This window comes from Plectropomus leopardus, chromosome 22 (assembly GCF_008729295.1).
Source record: "Plectropomus leopardus isolate mb chromosome 22, YSFRI_Pleo_2.0, whole genome shotgun sequence".
NCBI lineage: Eukaryota > Metazoa > Chordata > Actinopteri > Perciformes > Serranidae > Plectropomus > Plectropomus leopardus.
Window position 1 is genome coordinate 18,111,821 of NC_056484.1, and position 20,851 is coordinate 18,132,671.

The window sequence follows — 20,851 nt, forward strand, 5'->3', positions numbered from 1 at the left end:
GAAAACACAAAAAAACACCACCACCCACGACATATGAATACATTTCCTTGGGCTGTAAGGCATTAAAAAGGCCCTGTTTTACTATTTTCTGGCAGTTTATAGACCAAATGGTAAATTGAATAGTCAAGATATCCGTCAATAGTTTGGTTGATAATAACAATAATTGCTCATTTCAGCTTTGATATTAAAGCAGCTGCATGCAACACTAAAGAGCATTCATGTAGCAGCAAACAATTATTTGCTGTGTAAAGATAGAGTGGAGTAGTGGCGTCCTGAGCAGAGAAGTCTTGTCTTCTCTGCGTGTGTTGTAATCAGAGCTTCTCTGTTTTTTGTTTTGGTAGCTTCACTGGCCATGTGTACTTTGTGTCCCTGTGTGTATCCCACTGGCTAGCTAATCGCTGCCACTTTGCACTGTGCTCAAACAATGGTTATCACTGATAACCTTGCTCCAACCCAAGGTGATGGGACGTCTGAATTTAAACCGTTAGCGCTGGTAGCACTGCTGCAGTAGTTAGCACTGTTTGTGCTTTTGGTACTGTTTGCTGCTAGTCATTGCAGCGGCTCAGCTACCTCCATGTTGTGTGCAGACATGGCAGTCATTGAACAACAGTTCTGTGGAGAACCTGTTGCTATTTCTCTGTACTTTATTTGCCTCATAAATAGTGGTTATGCTGCTGTTGATTTTGTATATTCATTTGTTTCACATACTAAACAGTCTCCTTTATATTAGCACTGTCTTTAGTCCGGTTTAACATTGCTCAAAGTGCATCATACTCATCCTCGATTGTCAAGCTTGCATATTTCTAATGGGAGACTGGTGTGTTCTAAACACAGGGTTTTATTTTCTTGTTTTCTGTCTTTCTGAATGGGTTAGCTGTGCAGCAGGAAGTGTGAGTTTCATGATGGCCACATCTGCAACCTCTGACCCTACTTTACAGCTCTGTGCTGCTCAGTCCTCCTCCTCTGCTCCTTCCTCTATTAGAGACGGTGCTCACCTGGTGCAGCATTAGCACTAACATGGAAACATGACCAACAACACTCAATGAGTTCATCAGGGAGCAGGGACCTCCTGCTGCCTGGAACAGCAGTCTGACCTTCAGCCGACACCAGCCCCTGTTAACCCCTCAATTAACCTCCGCATCAGCCCCCCTGCTGTAAGAGCAGAGAGGAAGAGACCCCCCCCCTCTATTCTATCTTTATTTCCTTTTATCATTTTCTGCCTGGATACACCCTGGCCCCAGGAAATTACCATCTTGTTTCACTAATGCATTGGGGAAAAATATCACTGTCCAGAAAGTCTGTAATCACACAGGAGTTGTACTTTTTCTTTCTTTCTTTCACTTTCTCCCGCGTTCACAGAGGAAGCGCAGGGTTGAAAATATTAAAAACTCCAGGTAGAGTGTGCAATGACCTTTTCACAAAGTCGTCCACCTTTCCACTTCTCTAATCAATCCCCCTCTGATCGCTCACTGTGTGCTGGATTGTAATGTCACAATTAGGACGGCTCCATTGTTTCTGTTTGCCGTCTGGGGAGAAATTCAGCACTTCTCTGATCTCAAGGTCATTTCTCTTGCAATATTAAATAAATTAGAGTGCGGCGGTGGCCACCTCCACTGACTAGCCGTGTATTAATCCATCCATCCATCCCCTCTTCCTGCTCAATTGGGTGGGATACAACTCTTTCACTCAGAAAATGAAAGTCTGCTGCCCTCGGCCAAGAGAACAAATTAGTTCTTTTTCTGTTGCATTATATGAGGGAAAAAGCAGATGGGTACATTAATGGTGTTTTGTTTCCTTCATTTTCATATTGAAGGTAGACCTGAGAGTATACAGATAAGATTATAACCATATTAGAATTACATATAATGTGACTAATTAGACAGGACAAGAGGGGGTGGCAATATGTGATGCTTCCCTTTATTCACCATCTGTTTTTTTCCAGATGGAACATCAGTGCTTCTTTTTGTCAGAAAACATAACAGCATGTTATGTCCCCCCCCCCCGGTCTTCTGTCAGTCGATCCATAATCGCCGTCATTACCTGGCATTGAGGTGATTCGTTTTGATATACTTATAATATTGTGTTGTGAGTCATTAAAGATAATTATACAGATACAGTAACTGTCAGCATCTGTGTGCTATTTTTTAATGCGAGGCACATCAGAAAATTACATACGTTGTTTCATTATGGTATATGTCATAATGGATTGTAAACATAATACTGTTTGTGACTGTTACATAGTAAAGCAACAAAGTGCATAAAACGTGGGTTTAAAGGGACAGTTGATACTAAAAACAAAAATACATATTATTCTTCTTACTTGTAGTGCTATTTATCAATTCAGACCTTGCCTCCAATACAGTGAAAGTAGATGACCCTTAGCTCGTGGTGCTGACAGAGTCAAAAAAAAAAAAAAAAGGAAAACTTTAGGACCAAAATTGTTCTGGGGGACTTCCATGGAGTGACTTGTGTCAAGTTTGTAAAAAATATGCTTTATTCTGAAGTATAGTGACTTTCAGGCACAGCTTTTACTTTGAGATGTCATTCCCTGCCCCACTTTTTTCAGGTTATATTTCATTGTTTTAAGACCAAATGTTGTATACACTTTGTGAAACAAATTGAATTTGTAGTAATATATCTTATGTGTGGACCTTGAATTAATGACTCAGAACACATTTGGGACCTTGCGGCTGGAACGGTTGGGAACAACTGCTTTAGAGGGACTCTTCACATCAGAGCATCCCTGTACAAGGCGTACCTTCCAAGGTTTTTCCTGTTAGCATTTGTACCCCCTATAGGAACACTGATTTTGCGTACTGTAAGTCAACCAGCAATTGGTCTTGCAGCATTCTTTTTGCTTTTACAAGTCATAATTGAGTTGTATTTCCACTGTTAGACATATATGCTCAGTAAAGCCTGGATGACACTGTCACTTCAGTTGTCTGTGTTTTTCATGTATTTTTTTGTTATAGGAGCTAAAAGGGACGATCAAAATGCCATTCCAAGAACTACTATCATTGCTAGGACTTGTGGCATGGACACAAGAAAAAAGGGGGTTCTTGGAAATATGAAAAAGATCCTCCGCTCTAAAAACACCTTTGGATATGGTTACTCAAGATCTGTTTTCGTTCTGCCAAATTACACCCACCAACCATATCATGGCACAGAAGGAAGTGTGCATCTATTGCAAGCCTAGTGCCACTGAGCTAATGTTACAGCTCAGCCAAGCTGGAGACCATAAATGTTTGCTCTGTCACGAGCATAAGTTTCTCGTTCATGAGTAGATGCACACTTCCTTCTGCACAGTGATTCGGGTGTAGTCCGGTGGAAAGAAAATAGTTCCTATATGAAACTGCTCACAACAAGGTCTGCAGATTATCTTGAGTAACCTGGTCATGATTTCTGGAAAGAGAAATTGCTATTGAGTTTTTGAAATGTGATTTTTTTTGGCGCTTTAAAAACCACAAGCCATGAAGTTCCATTATGTTGAAGAGAAGGCAGACATCTCTATGGCTGATATCTTTAACACTCTGCAAATCACAGCAAAACAATCTTGATTGGTAAACAGTACCACAGGTGAGAGAAAAAGTGTGTTTTAATTTTGGGGTGACCTGTCCGTTTAAATTTTCCTTTGAAATGCATTATTTTGCATTTATACTTGTAAGACCTGAAATCATGCAGTACCCTTTTATTCTTATGAGTAAACACCTACATGTGCGTCAACTGAGTGAATGTGAATGTGAGGCACCACAATATCCTTTTTCTCCTTTCCTTCTTTCTTGCGTCAAAGTTTGAAAGGACTTGACCCCGCTGTTTAGACTTGTGGCACGACATTAAAATAAGATGAGACGATCTTTCAGAGGGCTGTGCAAGGAGAAAAAAAAAGAAGAGGAGAGTTCAAGTAATGTCACTTTCAATTAATCTCCTCAGGTAGTGGCCCCATTAGCCCTCTCACACAAGGGCCTGGTTTACAATGCAAATAGGGTCATTACCTGAGGACTCTAATTGACTCTGACAAGAGGCCGAAGAAGCCTGCCTTCTTACGCCACGTTTTATTTGTTTGCTTGTTATTTCTCCTGCACAAATTATCGATGTGGTTGCCAACAGGAAAAGTCCATAACAACTGCGTTAGCAGTGACAGAATGGTTTACTTTCAGCCAGCAGGAAGTGAGGCATGTCTTTTAAAATTTTGTATACTTTTTGTACAAAAAAACTCAAATTCAACACTCAGAAATTGCATCAGTCTTGGAACATAGTCTCAGCAATGAAATGTAAATGATTTGCAAGTGAAACATTTGTATTCTTTGTTCCCCTCTCTTCTTTAGAGTAACAATGTGTGATCGTACTCATACCTTAAATATTTAAAGGCCCCCTTTTGCTAAAGCTTTGCTGTGGTACATGGGCCTCTGACTGCTTCTAATCTCCTTGTTACCTGGAGGCGTCGCCACGGCGGTGCAAAGATAACGCGGCAGTTAGTGAGATCACGAGACTGGAGCTTGAAAAAATTGGGGGGTGGGGGTACGGTGAGGTTCAAAGTTTCTGCCAGGCGTTGTGCCCTCGTGAAGACGGTGCCGACAACATCTGCCTGAGAGAACGACGCAAGAATCAGACAGAAATGAAAGGAGAGAAGAGACGCTGAGATGTCTTCAAATCATTTCTTTTCTTCCTCGACAGCTGAAAACACCCCCTCCTTCCTCACACACACACCCCCAGTTCAGATGTTGTGGCATCTTAAACTGTACATGCCAGTAGAATATTTTTATTTATGCGCCTATGTTCAGGGATCTTTCCAGAGAAAGTAACAGAAGCAGAGGTCTTGGCCTTGTAAATGAGACATCAGCTTAAAGTTGCGCACTTTCAACTTTTCTATTTTCCTCTCCGCCCGTGCATCTGAAAGTCAATAGACCGTGGGAGAGGCAAATTGAGAGGGACGTGTGGACCAGGGATGCCTGTTTATTTGCTTGTACACGCTCCTTGAGCTATAAATTAGATGTCACCATTGTTACATGTCATTTGCTGATGTGTACGTGTTGCGGTCTCCCAAGCAGCACTTTTGATTGTTTGTTCTTAACATCACTTAAATGAACGCCGTCTCCACTGGCCTCCAGTCATCTGGATCTCCTGGATGATTGGCAGGTTGTTTGGCAGGCATTCTTGTACCGTTACAGTTTATCTGGGCATATAACAAGCACAGACAGAGCTGGTTGTTTGTGATCAAATCAGTTGCTTAAGATGTGTTATTGAGAAGAAAACTGAAATATGACGCCTTGAGCAATTTCAATTAATAGTTTTCTGGGATTTTTTAGTACTGCCAATTGAAATAGTTCGTAATACAACAGTGTTTCCCACAGAATTAGAATGTATTTGTGGCCTTAGCTGGCATTTTTTTTCTTTTCTTTTGTCTCTTTATATCTTTCACTGTCCCCTCTCTAAATTCAGAGATTTTTGCGCAAGATTTCTTTTTCCTCAGCTGCAGTTTGTGACTTGTGGGGTGGATAATTGATCGGTCGATCTGTTCAGAGCTGATCAAATCAGATTGATGGATGAAAGGAGGAGCTGCTGTGAATAAATGCAAACTTTTAGATTTAGCGCAATGATCGTTTCAGTTTCACTTACAATGTGCATGATGTTTTGCTGCTGGGCCTGTGCCGAGGGTACACTCTGTGCTCCGAGAGTGTGGTGAAATGAATAAGTAAACAGTCTGTTCGATAGTGCTCCTAATGAACGGTCTTTCTCCTTATTAAACAGAGAAATACAACTGTACACCTTTTGAATTCAACTTTCTTTCATGGAAGACTGACAAAGCTTACTCATCATAAAAAACACTTTATTCAAACTAGATAAAAACAAAATAAAACTCAGCTGAACCATCTTGGTTACTCTTGCTAATAATCTAGTCAGTAAGTTAACTGTTCCAACAATCACCAACTTCGGTTTGGTCGAGTTAAAGCCTTTATTCACCATGTTAGATGTAAAAAACATGCTGTTATTTCCCAGTCTCTCTCTGACTGCTGGCCGCTGGCTGTTTGTAGTGCTATAACTTATCCCTCCACCACTAGGTGCCATGGTGTCTTTCAGCTCTGCCGCCCATTCCACCAGTAGAGACTGGAGACTGAGCTCTGTTGGTGTGTGCTGTGCACTATATACAGTGAGTTTAATCTAAAGAGCAGTGCCTGTATTAATGACGGTATTGAAGAACGTACCTTTGGGATTTATAAATACCCTCGTATACTGCAATACCATGATTCCACCCAAGCCCAATATCAATACGTGGCGGCAGATGTTTTAATCGTGGCACACAAATAAATGAATGTGTGGAAAACCCTGTGCAAACTCAATGTCAGAGAAGGTTGGCCGCTCTGTTGCACAATTCTCTCTTTTTCATATATTGAGCTGTTTATGTACTTTTGAGTAACCTTTTTGTACATCAAACCATGTTTATTTTTCACAGCTTCCACCAAAAAAGCTTTAAATTGAGCATAGACATGAGCACAAACGGAAAACTTCCCTCACGGTGGTTTTCAAAAAAAAAGAATGTTTACAGAGCTGAGATGCCTGTCCGTGTGTGTATGTCTCCTCCCTTAACCCGACTCAACCAAGCCACTCCGCCCAGACACACAGCAAAGAGAGGGAGAGAGCAAGCGAGAAAGCATCTAGTAGCTTACCTCCCTCCATGCAGAAAGAAAACACGGATCAAGGTCTTAATAACACCAGCCATTGTGGCAAATATATAGGACTCAACTTTCCGCTTGGAGCAGCCTCTTCACATTGAGTTAACATGACTGACAGGCAAAGCCTCTCTCTCTCACACACACACATATACACACACAAATAGACTGGCTTTGTAACAACAGGCACAAACACAAGATCAAACAAACATGTTCACATGTTTTCCACATTCTGCTCAGGCAAAGACAGAGCTGTTGTTTCTCCTTTTCCTTTAACAAGTAAATAAACACAGCACTAATTGTTTGTCAGATCTGTTAAATTGTTTTCCTGCTATATCGTATGTCTCTGCTAAACACTGACTCTTTACAACAAACGTCAAACAACAGTGATAACCCCCCATACGACCAGATGCTTTGCCTCAATGTGTTTATTTGCCTGTCAGGCGTCCTTAATTGTTTCATCTGCTACAAATGAACACATCTCCTGTTGCATCTTTGTTTACACGGCCGCTCGGCAACAAACTGCCATGCTGACAGTTTGTTTGTGATGATGTGTGGTGTGCAGCAGCAGATTAAAAGAAAGGTAACCAGGCATCAGCAGGTTGTTTTGTACACACGCCGTAGGGAATTGGATACGCGGGCAAAGTTTACAGGTGTGCATCGGCAACACCTGCTCGCATCCTCATCCGGAAGAGAACTTCATGAAGTGTAAATTAATGTGTGTGATACATGGGTTCATGTGACACTGTTTTATGCATGCTATTATCACATGCAAGTGATGTTATGGGTTTATTTTGTGCTTTTTGACTGAGCTTTAAAAGGTTGGTACATCCAAATTACATAAAAAAGGGTTTTCATTGACCTCCAGTGCTCTCTCACCATGTACATAGAATTTGTTTTATTTGCCAAAGATTTGAAGTATCTGCTTTTTTTCCGCGCATTTCTTAATTAAAGGGCCTGTCGAAATTTAATTCTCTTATGAGTGGAATTTTGTTTGTAGTTTTCTTGACTTTGACATTTTTCAAGAAAAAATAATCAACAACAACTTGCCTTTACATAATCAGTGTCCTAAAGATAAAGTGGAATTACTTTCCTTATCCTTAGTCCTTATGAACATTTAATACATAATACACAAATGTATATTTTTTCCTCTAACCTTGTAGTGCTGTTATCAAACCAGATTGTTTTGGTGTGAGTTGCCAAGTGATGAAGATATCAGCAGAACAGATGTCGGCCTTCTCATGAATATAATGGAACAAGATGTCACTCGACTTGTGGAGCTCAAAGCGCAAAAAATACATAAGTGAAACAGCCATGTATCTTTCCAGAAATCAAGATAATCCACAGACCTTTTTGTGAGCAGTTTCTATGTAGGAACTATTTTCTTTGTACCAATCTGCACCCACCAACCATATCCCTGTGCAGAAGGAAGCATGCGTCTACTAATGTAAGAAAGGCTGGTGGTTGTAGTGTCCTCCTCCGCCAAGCTGTAATGTTAGGTAACTCAGTGGTGCTAGTAAAGCTGGCAGTTGATGCACGCTTTCTTCTGAGTGGTGATCCAGTTTGTGGGTGCAGAACAGCAGAGACAAAATAGTTCCTGCATGAAACTGAACATCATGTTGGTGGATTATCTTGAGTAACCGGTTATGCTTCCCGTGCGGTGATACCGGCAGGTGACAGAAAATAGTTCCTACATGAAACTGTTCACCACAAGGTCTATTACTCAACAACTCATCTCAAAACAATCTAAAAATAAACAGCACCACAGGTAAGAGGAAAAATATGTATTTTTAATTTTGGGGTAACTATTTTTTAAATAGTTTCTATAGGAACTATTTCTTTGTTGGAAAGTGGTTCCAGTTTATTTTTGAGACAATGTTTATGTAAAGACATTGAGATTGAGTTTTTTTTTTTTTAAATGTTTGGGTTTTAAAGCCCCGTTAAGGTTTGTTGGATTACTTAACAAGTTAATAGTTATAAATGGAACAAAAATAGTAAAATACAGCTTTGATGCAGATATTAAAAAGCACAAATTGTGCACAAAGCCCAAAAATGTACAATGCTGTTTTTGAGAATTCTGTATACTTCAAAAGAGGCAACTATTACTGTGAATGTGAATGGGTTAGCTGGGTGGGAGATGGTATTTTCGTCATTTTTAATGGTGCATCTGGTGCGAGCGAAGGTGATTCCTTCGGTGGAAGGTGTCAGTGTGATATTTTTCCAGATTTACCTGTTTTCTTAAGCTTCTATCTGCCACGTGATAATTGACATTGTTCAGATACACTGTTAAGAACATGGCTGTGGTTTAATATCTAGTCTTTTGTTTATGAGTGTATGATGTACACAATATAACTTTAAAAGCACAAACATTTAAACTAGCATTGGTTTACAGATTGTGCTCCTAAGATGTATGTATGGATGTATGCAGTTACATATTCTGTCTAATGTATTGAAGCTAGATATGAATACTTCATTGGTGCTTATTAATACTGTATGTTTGCTCTTCTTAAACAGGAAAGTCTTGGGGAGCCATCTAAACAAGCCGCAGTATTTGAAGCCATCTGAAAGCAGTCATAGGTGCCTCTTTGAGATGGAGACAGAGCGAGAGAGCCAGCAAGGCACGGAACAAGTGAGGAGGAGGAGGCTTCAGATCGGAGACGCCACATCTCATATGTTGCAAGGTGATGAAGTGCAGATATCTGCCCTTAAAGAATATGTGCCCTGCAGACGTGTGAGATTTATGTGTCTTTCTTCCTTTTTCCCCCCCTTCACACCCCCAATCTTCAAAATTCAATCGCGGCGCAGCAAAAGACGGGTTTGAAATATTCTCATCCCCCGAAAGAATATTCAAGACGATTGAGCTCGCAGGTTAAAAATGTATATGCAAATGCAGGCTACATTAGAGCATGCACAGGTTGTTAATAAATTAACACGTGGCAGAAATAATTCAGTTTAGCGTGATAATTCTTGGGTGCGAGCTGTCAGCTGTCGCATTGTTCCGGATAGAAAGTGACGCTGAGATGGCAACATGAGCAGTGAACTGTGATGTTTTAGTGTACCTTGCTCTTCAGTCTCAGCACCCTGACACAATAACTGCCTTTTTGCTCGCCTGGCTCTGCATTTTTTGTCATTTTGGAAGAACAAAAGGTTTAATTAAGGATGCCTTCTCAGAGGGAGCTTGACACTAAGCATGCACACACACACATTATCTCAGTTTGTGTTCGTGAGAATACATTTTCTTTGGAGCCAAACCTACTAACAGACTTTCAGTGTTACAAGATGCATCTTAAACAAGTTCTTTTTGACTTCTATTTCGCCTTGAAAAACACTGATAACCACTATTCAGAAGTAGTCGGGAAGAAAAGTATGAGATAGTAAACGTTGTGTTTCCGCTCTGGTTGCTGTGGTTGCTAAGCCGCTGATTGTAGGAGGGCATCTTGACGTTCCAGGCAGGGATGCTGTATGACGAGTGCACTTCCTCTCTTTGCCTCATCCCGGAGATTTGCGTAGCAGGAACCCAGGGAGCTGACACTCTGTTTATGTAGCTCAAGGTGCAGGGGATATGTGAGGTGTCAAGTGACTCACAGTCAAGTTTTTAATAAGTGCCATTTGTTCAATCTGCTGTTTAAACACTCCCGTCGCCTCTCAATATCCTTAAAGACTGTATGCCCCGCTATCTTTTAATTAAGTCTCGGGCTAATGTGCCACTTAATTGACTAATCTGAGAGATTTTGTTTTCTCTAATTTACTTGAAAAACCATCGCCAGCTAAGCTTTTTAATATTGGCGTGATGAGGGTGGATACTTAGTGGATGCCTCAGAAGTGAGTGCAGGGGTAGAGAGAGTACTTGAAGGGGAGAGAAACAAAGTAGCGTTAACTCCTTCTAATTCCTTTTAGGTTTGACAGCAGGCTGATAGCTAAATGGGCCATCATGTCGTTCTTGTTTGCATTTGTGTTTTGTACAGGTGTGCTTGCAGATCGCCTTAGTAGAACTTGAATTTGCATATACTTTCTGATTGCGCATAGTTGTGTTAAGTTCTTTGGTTGAACTTAGTGCATTGCTACTTTGGGAGAAATGTCTTCAGTGGCAGGTTATGAGGAGAGAAACAGAGGCCTATTCTCTGCTACAGCCTCCTGAAACAAAAGGCTAATTCAACAGTAAATTTTTCCAGCCACTTCGCCAAATGCTCGCTAAGGAACACTCAGCAACAACCCGAGATTCCATTCACTCTTCCAATAAGGTGTGTGTGTGTATACATATGTGTGTTTGTACTTAAATCATTTGGCATTTGATACTCAGATAGGGGCAGAGTGTCATAGTTTTCCCTTTTTACATCCCTAAACACAACTTTTTCCACTTATTAGTGTTGTGTTCTTTGATTATGCTCCATCAGGTTCGCTTAGTGGCTTGTAAGGATGTGGATGGATACAGGTATAACCCTTTGAAACCTGAGCAAACTGGCTAAATTTCTTTCAAAAACATGGAAAGAAGGCAATGAGCTACAAGAGAAAAAATGATCCAAAAATTGGCAAGAAAAAATACAAAAAATTGCCTGAAATTTGTACGAAATAAAAGTAAGTCATTTGAAAAAGTCCAGCTTTTTTCTTTCATCCCTAGGCATTTTCCCTAGCGTTTTAAAAATAATTTTCTAAATCTACTAATTTCTTGCAATTTGTGAGACATATATTACTAAAGAACGCATTGCTTTTTTCTCCACATTTTTGAAAGAAATGCACCAATTTACCCAGGGGTCAAAGGTTTAAATGCTTGTGTGAGGGGTCTGAAAGTAGCAGAAGGAAAGTAATGTTGCTCCAGGTTTCAATGGTTTAATCTCTGGCATACATGTGCATTAGAAGACACTCTGCCTGAAGCATAGACTGTACATAAACTTTCAATGTCAGTGAATATGAAAAGCTGCAGCCAGTTGCAGTCAGATTGCCATGCGGACAGAAGCAGTCAGCCCAGGAGACGGCTCAAGAAGGAAACGCAAGGCCAGGCCCTGGTGTCATGTCGCCACATGCAGGGGCGGTGATCAAATGGAAAAGTAGCGTCAGGGCAGGGTGATAGGACAGTGGAGTGAAAGGCCTGTAAACAATGACTCACCCCGCTTGCTTAGCTAGGGAGGGGAGGGGAGGGGAAGGAAGGAAGGGGAGGAAAGCAGCCAAAATGAGTCCAAGTGTGTGTGAGAGCCTTGAGAGTGTGCAGTCACAGACGATCAGACCTCTGTCAGGAAGTCCCAGCAGACATGGGATTTATCTCTGCTGCTGATAGACACTCACAAACATTTGCAATTAAACCTACAAATACAATTGCATATAACACAATGTTCACAAACACTTCTTTACTAAATTCATGCACGCCTCATATGCTAACAATACAACACGAGCACACACACACACACACACACACACACACACACCAAAACTGAATAAATAATTAAATCTCCAGTGGTCGCGCTCAGAACTACAGTGATACATTAATTGGGCAAAATTAGCATGAATTAAAGCAAATAAGTGTAACATGTAATTTATTACTTATCAAGCGTAGTTTAGCAGAGGAAGGCTCCGATTTCCCCCAAGATTGCTTTAACAGCTATAATGCATTTCTTAATTTACTCTGTGGAAAATCAATTTTTTTCAGAGTTCATTAGGCACCAATATGTTACAATGCTGCTCCCCTGAGCACCCCAGCTACAAAAAAACATTATGCAAATTCTTGCCAGTGCATCTGTATGTAAATAGCAACCAAGGCCACAGTCTCCATGGGAAGCTTTGTTAGCAGGGCCTTTGTTTCTAAGCCCGAGTCTTGTTCATGATAGTGTGGAAATTAGGAATTGGCTGCAATGTGACAGGTGAAAGCAAACATCCACTCTCTCCACTCTCCCTCTTTGACTTGTACCTTACAGTGATTCTTGTATAATTTCACCAAACTTTGTTCCACAAATCATGCCAGTCTCCTCTTTGAGTGTGTATATTTCTGTGTTTTTGCTTGTTTGTAGTGTATAACATGATACTTTCTGTGTTTGAGTCGAATTGTATAATCAGAGCATGTTGTGATGGTTAAAACGTGTTGCACTCTGGGCTTGGAGAGTGGAGATTGAAGTCCACTGCTCTGTTTCCAGCATGGGACCATACCGTGCCTTGAACTCAACACTCCACTTTAAAACGAGGCTCTCATGTCATAAAACAGTCATGGAAGCCACAACATAATCCCGCCAGGCTCTCAGTTGATTATCGGTTTACACTCAACTATGTAGTTTTCCATTCCAAGGTATAATGTTTTCATATGGGATTCTCGGATGCAAAGTCCAACTGAATGTCTCAGTAGAGGCCTTAAGTGTGCTTACCAACACAATATTGTTTCCCATAAATACAGTTTTAAACTTACATTCAATCAGGCTGACAAATTGCACGATGTTATCCACAGTAATTATGACTTGATGGTTTTGGACTTTGTGGGAGGGTTAGATGTGTATATAGACATACATTTCACGAAGTGCAATCACAGTGATTTGTTAGACCCTAGAACATTGTGTGTACCAGTACCCTATAATTATGTAGTTACTGAGAGCTGAGAAGGATTCAAATATGCTTCTTTCATGCCTCTTAAGCTGCACTGCACATAAACTGCACTGCACTGCAATTGTACATCAGAGTGTAGAAAGAGTGTCGCAACTACATCAGTTAACTCGGTGCTTAAGTGACACGAACATTTTTGACTTATTTAGTGGAGGATGATGCCTTGTGTATTGTTTCAACATATTTTGGCACAGGACCTTCGACAGAGGCGAAAATCATAGCGCATATATCACAGGTGTGGACTCGAGTCCAATGACTTGCATGCAAGTCAGATTTGAGTGACAAAAATTGATTACTCTGGACTTGACAAAGTCAAAAAAGACTTAAGTCTAAGAACCCCCTTTTTGTTGTGTTGGCACCATAACAGCTAAAAAAGATTGTATTTCTTAGAATGCAGAAAATTTTTTTAGCTCCTTTTAAGAGGAATCATGTGTTACATAAGTGTGCGTTAATTGATTTAACACAGCCCGTGCAGCACACACAACTGCCATTTTTAAAAACCTGTTAGCCGTGTAAACAACATAGAAAACAAATCACAAACAACAGCTCGTATAGGAAAACATATATGCAATTATGGAAATACAATGTGATTTTGACCCGTCAAAGCGAGAGTGATGGTGCTTTATCTACCGCCAGCTTGCTTACAGCACGTCACCTCAGTATTCCTTTCGGCACTATGAATGCAAACAGAAAAAAAAGACCAATCCAGCATCCACAACCATAAAGAACTAACTTTTCATTGTTAGCTGTAGAACAAGAGCTACTTCAAAAAAACTATGCCATTTATCTTTCAGATAAATTTTTCAGACTTTCAGACATAAACTATGTACAGTAGCATATCACTCTAAAGGAAGAATAGTATTACAGAAAATATCTTACAAATTTGGGACAAGGAAGTTATAATCATTTTTCCACCATGAGATGAGACAAGAGAAGACAGACATGCAACATTGTTTTTGTTGTTGTACTTGTTGATAGTACTATATGCTACAATTTTAGTGCTACTTTTTTAATAATAAGTTCAGTTGCACTTGTTGTAACATATTTAACAGATCAATGCAAGTTTTAAAAAACACCCATGATTTATGTAAATTCAGTATTATCACTGTTAAAATGCCATTGCATTCTGCATATCTTTGGACTGTGGGAGGAAGCCAGAGCCAGAGCCCACCCACCCAAGTTCCGAACCTATCAACATTTACTTATTTTTTTTACAAAAAACTGTAAATGGTAAAATAAATACACCATATTGTGAGTTGTTATTTAACATTTACTTATTTTTTGTGATTATATATATATATATATATATATATATATATATATATATATATATATATATATATATATATATATATATATATATATATATATATATATATATATATATATATACACAGATTTTATTGATTTTTGATTATATTTTGACATTCTGTTGTTAACTTTTATTTTGAAATTTCTGTGTTTGATTGTAACTGGATACTGTTCAAGGTGGACATTATGACATCACTGCATGGGAAGCACAGGTGTTACTGATTTTGTTAACGAGGGTGCTATAGTTACCGGGTGTTAGTGTTGTGCACGCTAGCACAGAAATAAGGGACTATAGAAGACGAAGAAGAGAGCCTTCTGGAAAATTGATTATGGACTTTGCTTTTACCCATTCTGTAAAAAAAGTGTGGGTGTACAATACAAAACCCCATGAGAAAAACCTTTGCTGATAAACGAGAAAACTCTTCCAACAAGTAAGTAACTGTTGCTTAATGGTCCTCCGCAATTAGTAAAACACAGTATATTTGTCTTGGTAACAGAGTCAAAATGTAGCTGTAAATAAAATGAAATGCTGTTGCTCTTCAGGGCTTTGTAGAAAGATTTACATATTTGTTGTTGTTGTGAGTCTTTGCTGTTTGTCTGTCAGTTTGCACCAGCAGCCTTTCAGTTGTCTAGTTTTATTCATGCTTTGGGAACTTGAGGACTTGCAACCAAATTAGCAAATAGGCTAGCTTAGGTGCCATGCTAACTAATTAGCTTCAAACTTTAGCATGGTCTGTTTCTGCTCTGCAATAAAACATGAATGTACAATTGGAAACCCAATGAAAAAAACCTTTGCTGATGTTTGACAAAAGTTAAAACTCTACAAACAAGTAAGTAACTGTTGCTCAATGGTTCTGTTAAAGGTCCTCTACAATTAGTACAACACAGCAACTTTGTCTAGGTAGCAGAGTCAATATGTCGCTGTAAATAAAATGAAATGCTGTTGCTCTTCAGGACTTTGTAGAAAGATTTACATGTTAGTTGTGTTTGGGAGTCTTTTCTGCCAGTCACTTTGTACCAGCAGTCTTTCAGATGTCTAGTTTTATTTATGTGTTGGTGAAGTTAAACTCACACAAGCAAGTTAGACTCGAACAAGCTAGCTTAGGTGTCATGCTAACAAATTAGCTTCGAACATTTTAGCATGCTTTGTTTGGTTTGAAAAATATCCTTCACTGCTGTCATCTTTCCTGTTGGGGGGGATGACCCAGTCTGGGAGTAATTTGCAGTCAACCATTGTTTTTTTTTTCTTTGGGCTTTGTGTTACTAGGATACAGTAGTCAGCTACATCATGTCATTTGTTTCACCTGGCTGAGAGCCAGACTTCATTGTGTTGCTCAGTTTCTGTTTTTGTATGAGAGTGTCTTCCTCTCACTCTCTTTGTCTATTTGGATTTGACCTTATTTGTTGATCATCTCCTCATGCAGTGTGTTCTTTACAACTTTTTCCCACACATTTTTCAACTCCTTGAAAAATGTACTCTTTGTCTGCATGGCTGCCAGTAAAGCCTGCTGCTGCGCTACAACAAAAACACTTTTTCTTCACCTGCTTGCCTTGGACTCTTTCCATGAAGTAATTCTCACAAAGCCCATAGGCCATGTCGACCATATGGCACTGCATAGTCTGATAGGTTGTACTACATAGCATACATTCATGATGCTGACTTTAACAGGAGCTAATTGGTGCAGTCTCTGGAAATTCAGTTTAATTTAAATATCAGTTAATTGAGTTGTGAACATTAGGATGTTTTAGAGGAAATGTCTGTGAAAGGTTTACACTGTGAGCTGGGTTTATTTGGAGCACATTAATCATTGGTAGCAGTGTTATTAAAATATGTGATAGCGAACATTTATGTGTATTCCTGCTAGTTTTTTTGTGCTTGTGTGAAAGATACATATCGACAAGAACTCTGCTTTTTGTCTTTGAATTGTCATTTGCTTGTCTGCGGTTTTCTCTTGAAGCAAACTGCTGCAGTCATTAAGTTTTCCTCAATTCAAGTTTATTATTTACCTTGCCCTAATACTCATTTAGTTCTGTAATTAGGTTTTGTCTCACTTCACTGTATGGAAGTGGTATCTAAGCAACCCCTGGCATTCAAATACATACACACACACACACACACACGTACACACACACACACACACACACACACACACACACACACACACACATATACATGTCCTGGCTTATGTTGCTCTCGCTGGCTGCTCTTTCAGGTCACACACTTTAAAGCAGGAAAATGTGACACACACATACACACTTGTACAGGCATTTTTGTCTGAACTTCTTAAAAAACATTGTGACTGACACCGGACTCAGAACAAAACTCTGAGCGTCAGCAAATATTAGAAACCCAGCATGAGTCACTTCCTTTTGACCTCGTCATTTGCCCTCCTCCTCTTCCAGTATGTGTCCAGAGGAGTAATGATTGTGAAAAAACAGAATTGTGCAAATTGTTTTGGTAGTTCATTACACGTAGGGCTGGACAGTATATCAATATTATATTGATAGTGTGATATAAGATGAGATATTGTCCTAAATTTTGGATATGGTAATATTATAGGTGTTGTGTTTTCCTGGTTATAAAGGCTGCATTAGAGTAAAGTGATGTTTTTTTCTGAACATATCAAATTTTTCTAGCTGTTCTATCATTTGCCTTGACCTGATTTGTCATTATATTTATATTACCTATAATTATTAATCAAAAATAGCGTGTAAATACTTTGTGGAAGCACTAGTAGTCAATCCTACAGTATCTTCACAATATATTGAGGTATTTTTATAAATTATCATGATATTTGATTTTCTCAATCGCCCAGCCCTACTTACAAGCCTAAATTTCATAATTACTTAAAGGAAAACCAGCCGTGACAAATGGAGACAACGGTTTTTAAAATTAGTCCAGTTTTGAGTGTGACCGCTGCCAAAGCAGCAAAACAGACTGCAATGTAGTCCCCACAGGCAATTGTGCACCTTCAATTCATGTCCATTAAAAGTGGTAGTTTTTGCCTCTGACAGGCACAGACTGTTAATTTAAGTGTCTGACAACATTACGGAAAGGACTCTACAGGGAAATGAAACATTTTTCTTTAACTGTCATTTGTCCATTTGTTATTGTGACCAAATCTGGCTCAAGAAGAGGTCACAATCTGAAATCTCTGAAAGTATAGCTTAGTGTTATCTAATATATTTTTTTCAAATGTGGCTGAAAAGTCTGGAAGACTTCTCCTTGAGGGAGACTTACACACACCAATTATCAGACTGGATTAAGTGAATATAAGGATGAAGGTTTCATTTCTTCGTATGATTCTTTCCATAATATTATCAGACACTTTTAATACCAATTAAAGCCTGTCAGTGGCAAAACCAAGCACTTTGGGTGGACATGAATTGACAGTGCACAGTTGCCCAAAGTGATTAGATTGTAGCCTGTTTTGCTACTGCAGCTGCAGCGTCTCTCTCAATACTGGGCAAGTTTCAAAAATTGTTGTCTCCATTAGTCATTTGGTCACATAAACATGGGGAAATAGGGTATATACAACAATTCATATGTTTTGTTTTAAGTTGTTTAAGTTCATTTTATTTTGTAGTTTACAAGATTGTAGCATTGAGTTATTCATATGTTTACTATCTGGTTCATGTTTCAGTTAAGTTGGCAGATAAAACTAACTCAAAATCCTGTATCTTGTTCTACTGTCATTTAAAATTCCGAAGGACCCGGAATATTAGAAACACCTTTCTATGTAATGCAATTAAATTCAATACTTAATCTCACTATTGGCCACATTGTTAAATCAAGTCATTAAGTGATTAAAAAAGGCAGACTAGGTTCCCAAATATTTAATTTATTATAGGGCCATAGATTGCATTAGATTGCATTGGGGTCCCTAATAAATTGGTCACCATAATTATAAACCTTTTTAATATAATATTGAGATTCCTGTCAGATGTGATCTTGTGGTAGAGGAAGGTGATTTAAAGACTGGTGTCAACATCGGATGTACTGTAACTCTAATTGTATACTGAAGCATAACTGTTTTATTTTGGAATGTGAGCAGAACACAACAGAGAAGACACTGTAAACTGTTTTAAAAAACAACAGTAAAGTCCTATTGCTACGCCCCACTCCTCATCATTACAGCCGTTCTTCCCACGTCGCTGAAGACAGAGATGAGTCGCTGTTCCACTTTGCCTCCCAGAAGGCCCATGTCGCATCATACACAACTTACCGTGCAATGCGCGCTGTGTTTGTTTTTCGTTGTGTTTGTATATCATAACTCCATGTTTGAATTAGAGGCATCCACCACCGTTCCCCACTGGGAAACATCAAGTAATAAATGCCATTCCCCGGCATGCTTGTTTGAGTAATTTACGCTCAAACGAATGTCATTCCTCGTCTCCAGGTGGTCCTTTCTGCCACGTCTCTGTGTACAAGCCGACACCGCTTTTGATGGCTCCACCTGAGAGATTTGCCCAAATGTGTCTGCTTTTTCCCAAAGGTGGTTCCCAGAGTTTCCGCTCTGGGCTTGTTTACCAGTAAATGTTTTTGTGATTCCCCTAAGCAACATGAGAGTTTTCTGTTTTTCCTTTTTTTTCTTTTTGTTACAAGGAATGCAGCATTTGTTATTTAGGGTTTTTTTCCCCCTTGCTCTCCAAAATGGCTGGATAGGCTGTCAGTAAACAAAGTCTAGTTCCCATTAACCTCTGATTCCCTCTGAGGAATCCACAAACAAGTCGAGTGCCGAACGACCTCAAACAAACTGTACATGCACAGACACAGTGTGCACACACACATGCACTCATGTCCTGGAGAACAATATGGAAATATTCGTCCTTCCTCCCTTCCCATGCTTAGCCCTGGTGCTCTAGCCGTCTGTTTTGCCTAATTGCTTTAACACTAGCCTGGCATGCTAATTGCACTGGGCCCCCTGTCACCACATCATTTACATGGCCTGCTTGATTTGAAATTTAATCTGCTTGAAGGGTTTGTGTTTCATGCTCACTTTAAATCCTAATGCTCTGTGGGATTGAAAGCAGTTTGCATTCTTGAGACTGTAAAATAAATCCTTGTTATTTGTTTGGCACCACATGTTTTTAATAAGAGGCTTTTAGTATATTTGATCATAACTTCTGGTTTTCACATAGTTTCAGTCGTGAAACTTACTCTGGAGCAAAATAAAACTTTTGTAATGCCACTTTAGTTTCACTCGGTGATTAAATCAAAGGGGAAAATTGATGAGACGGTGGGCAGTGCCGTGTCTGGATGCTGGGCAGAGGAAACTTGTGGATGAGATGGGAGCGCATGGTGTGTTGGCTGGCCTTTTTACTGCAGATGGCCTTTTTGATGTGGAGCTGAAAGAGAGTTAGACAGACAGAGACACAGAGAGGGCTTATACAGTGTAGTGAGCTCACATAGCGCAATTCAATCAAAGGCCAAAAGCTATTTCAATTTCTTAGAGGTCGGGGCCCGTCCTCGTTCTACACTGGCACAGTGTTTCCTCCGCTTGTGCTCCACCCAACCATAGCTTTTCTTCTGGAACTGGACTGTGTGATGACACCTTGGTACTCTGATTTTCAAGTTGTTTCTTAGTCATCTACAATGGAATATGACCTTTTGATTCATAAAATAAGTAGCTAGGCCAGTGGTGTCAGTTCACGGCATAAATCAAAAACACAAATTTTTCCTCTTACCTGTCGTGCTATTTATCAATCCAGATTTTGTTAAGCGTGAGTTGCAGATTGTTGGAGATATCAGTCGTAGAGATGTCTGCCTTCTTTTGTATATAATGGAACTAGATGGCACTTGGCTTTTGGTGCTCAAAGTGGAAAGAAAACACATTAGAAAAACTCAACAGCAACGTCTCTTATGAGTTATGCCCCTAGCTAACCGCTAACTAGAAAGAAAATGAAACAGCTTGCATCAAGGTTTTTGAATTATCTTTGAGCATCACAAGCTGAGTCTATAGTTTCATTTTTATTGGAGAGAAGGCAAATCTCTATGGCTGATATCTCCAACACTTGGCAACTCACACCACAACAATCTAGATTGATAAACAGTACTACAGGTAAGAGGAAAAACATCTATTTTTGATTCTTGGGTTAGCTGTCCCTTTAAGCAATACAAAGCAGAAAATTTCCTACTCTCATCAGAACCAAAGTAAACTAAAGAAGCTATTGAGATCAGCTACAGCTGCAGATTGCACTTAGTGTTTTCTGGAAAATAGCATGCTGTCAGTAGGATTATAGAGCAACAGAGAAGAAAGGACTGGATGCTGAAATGCTCAGTGGGGTAGTGT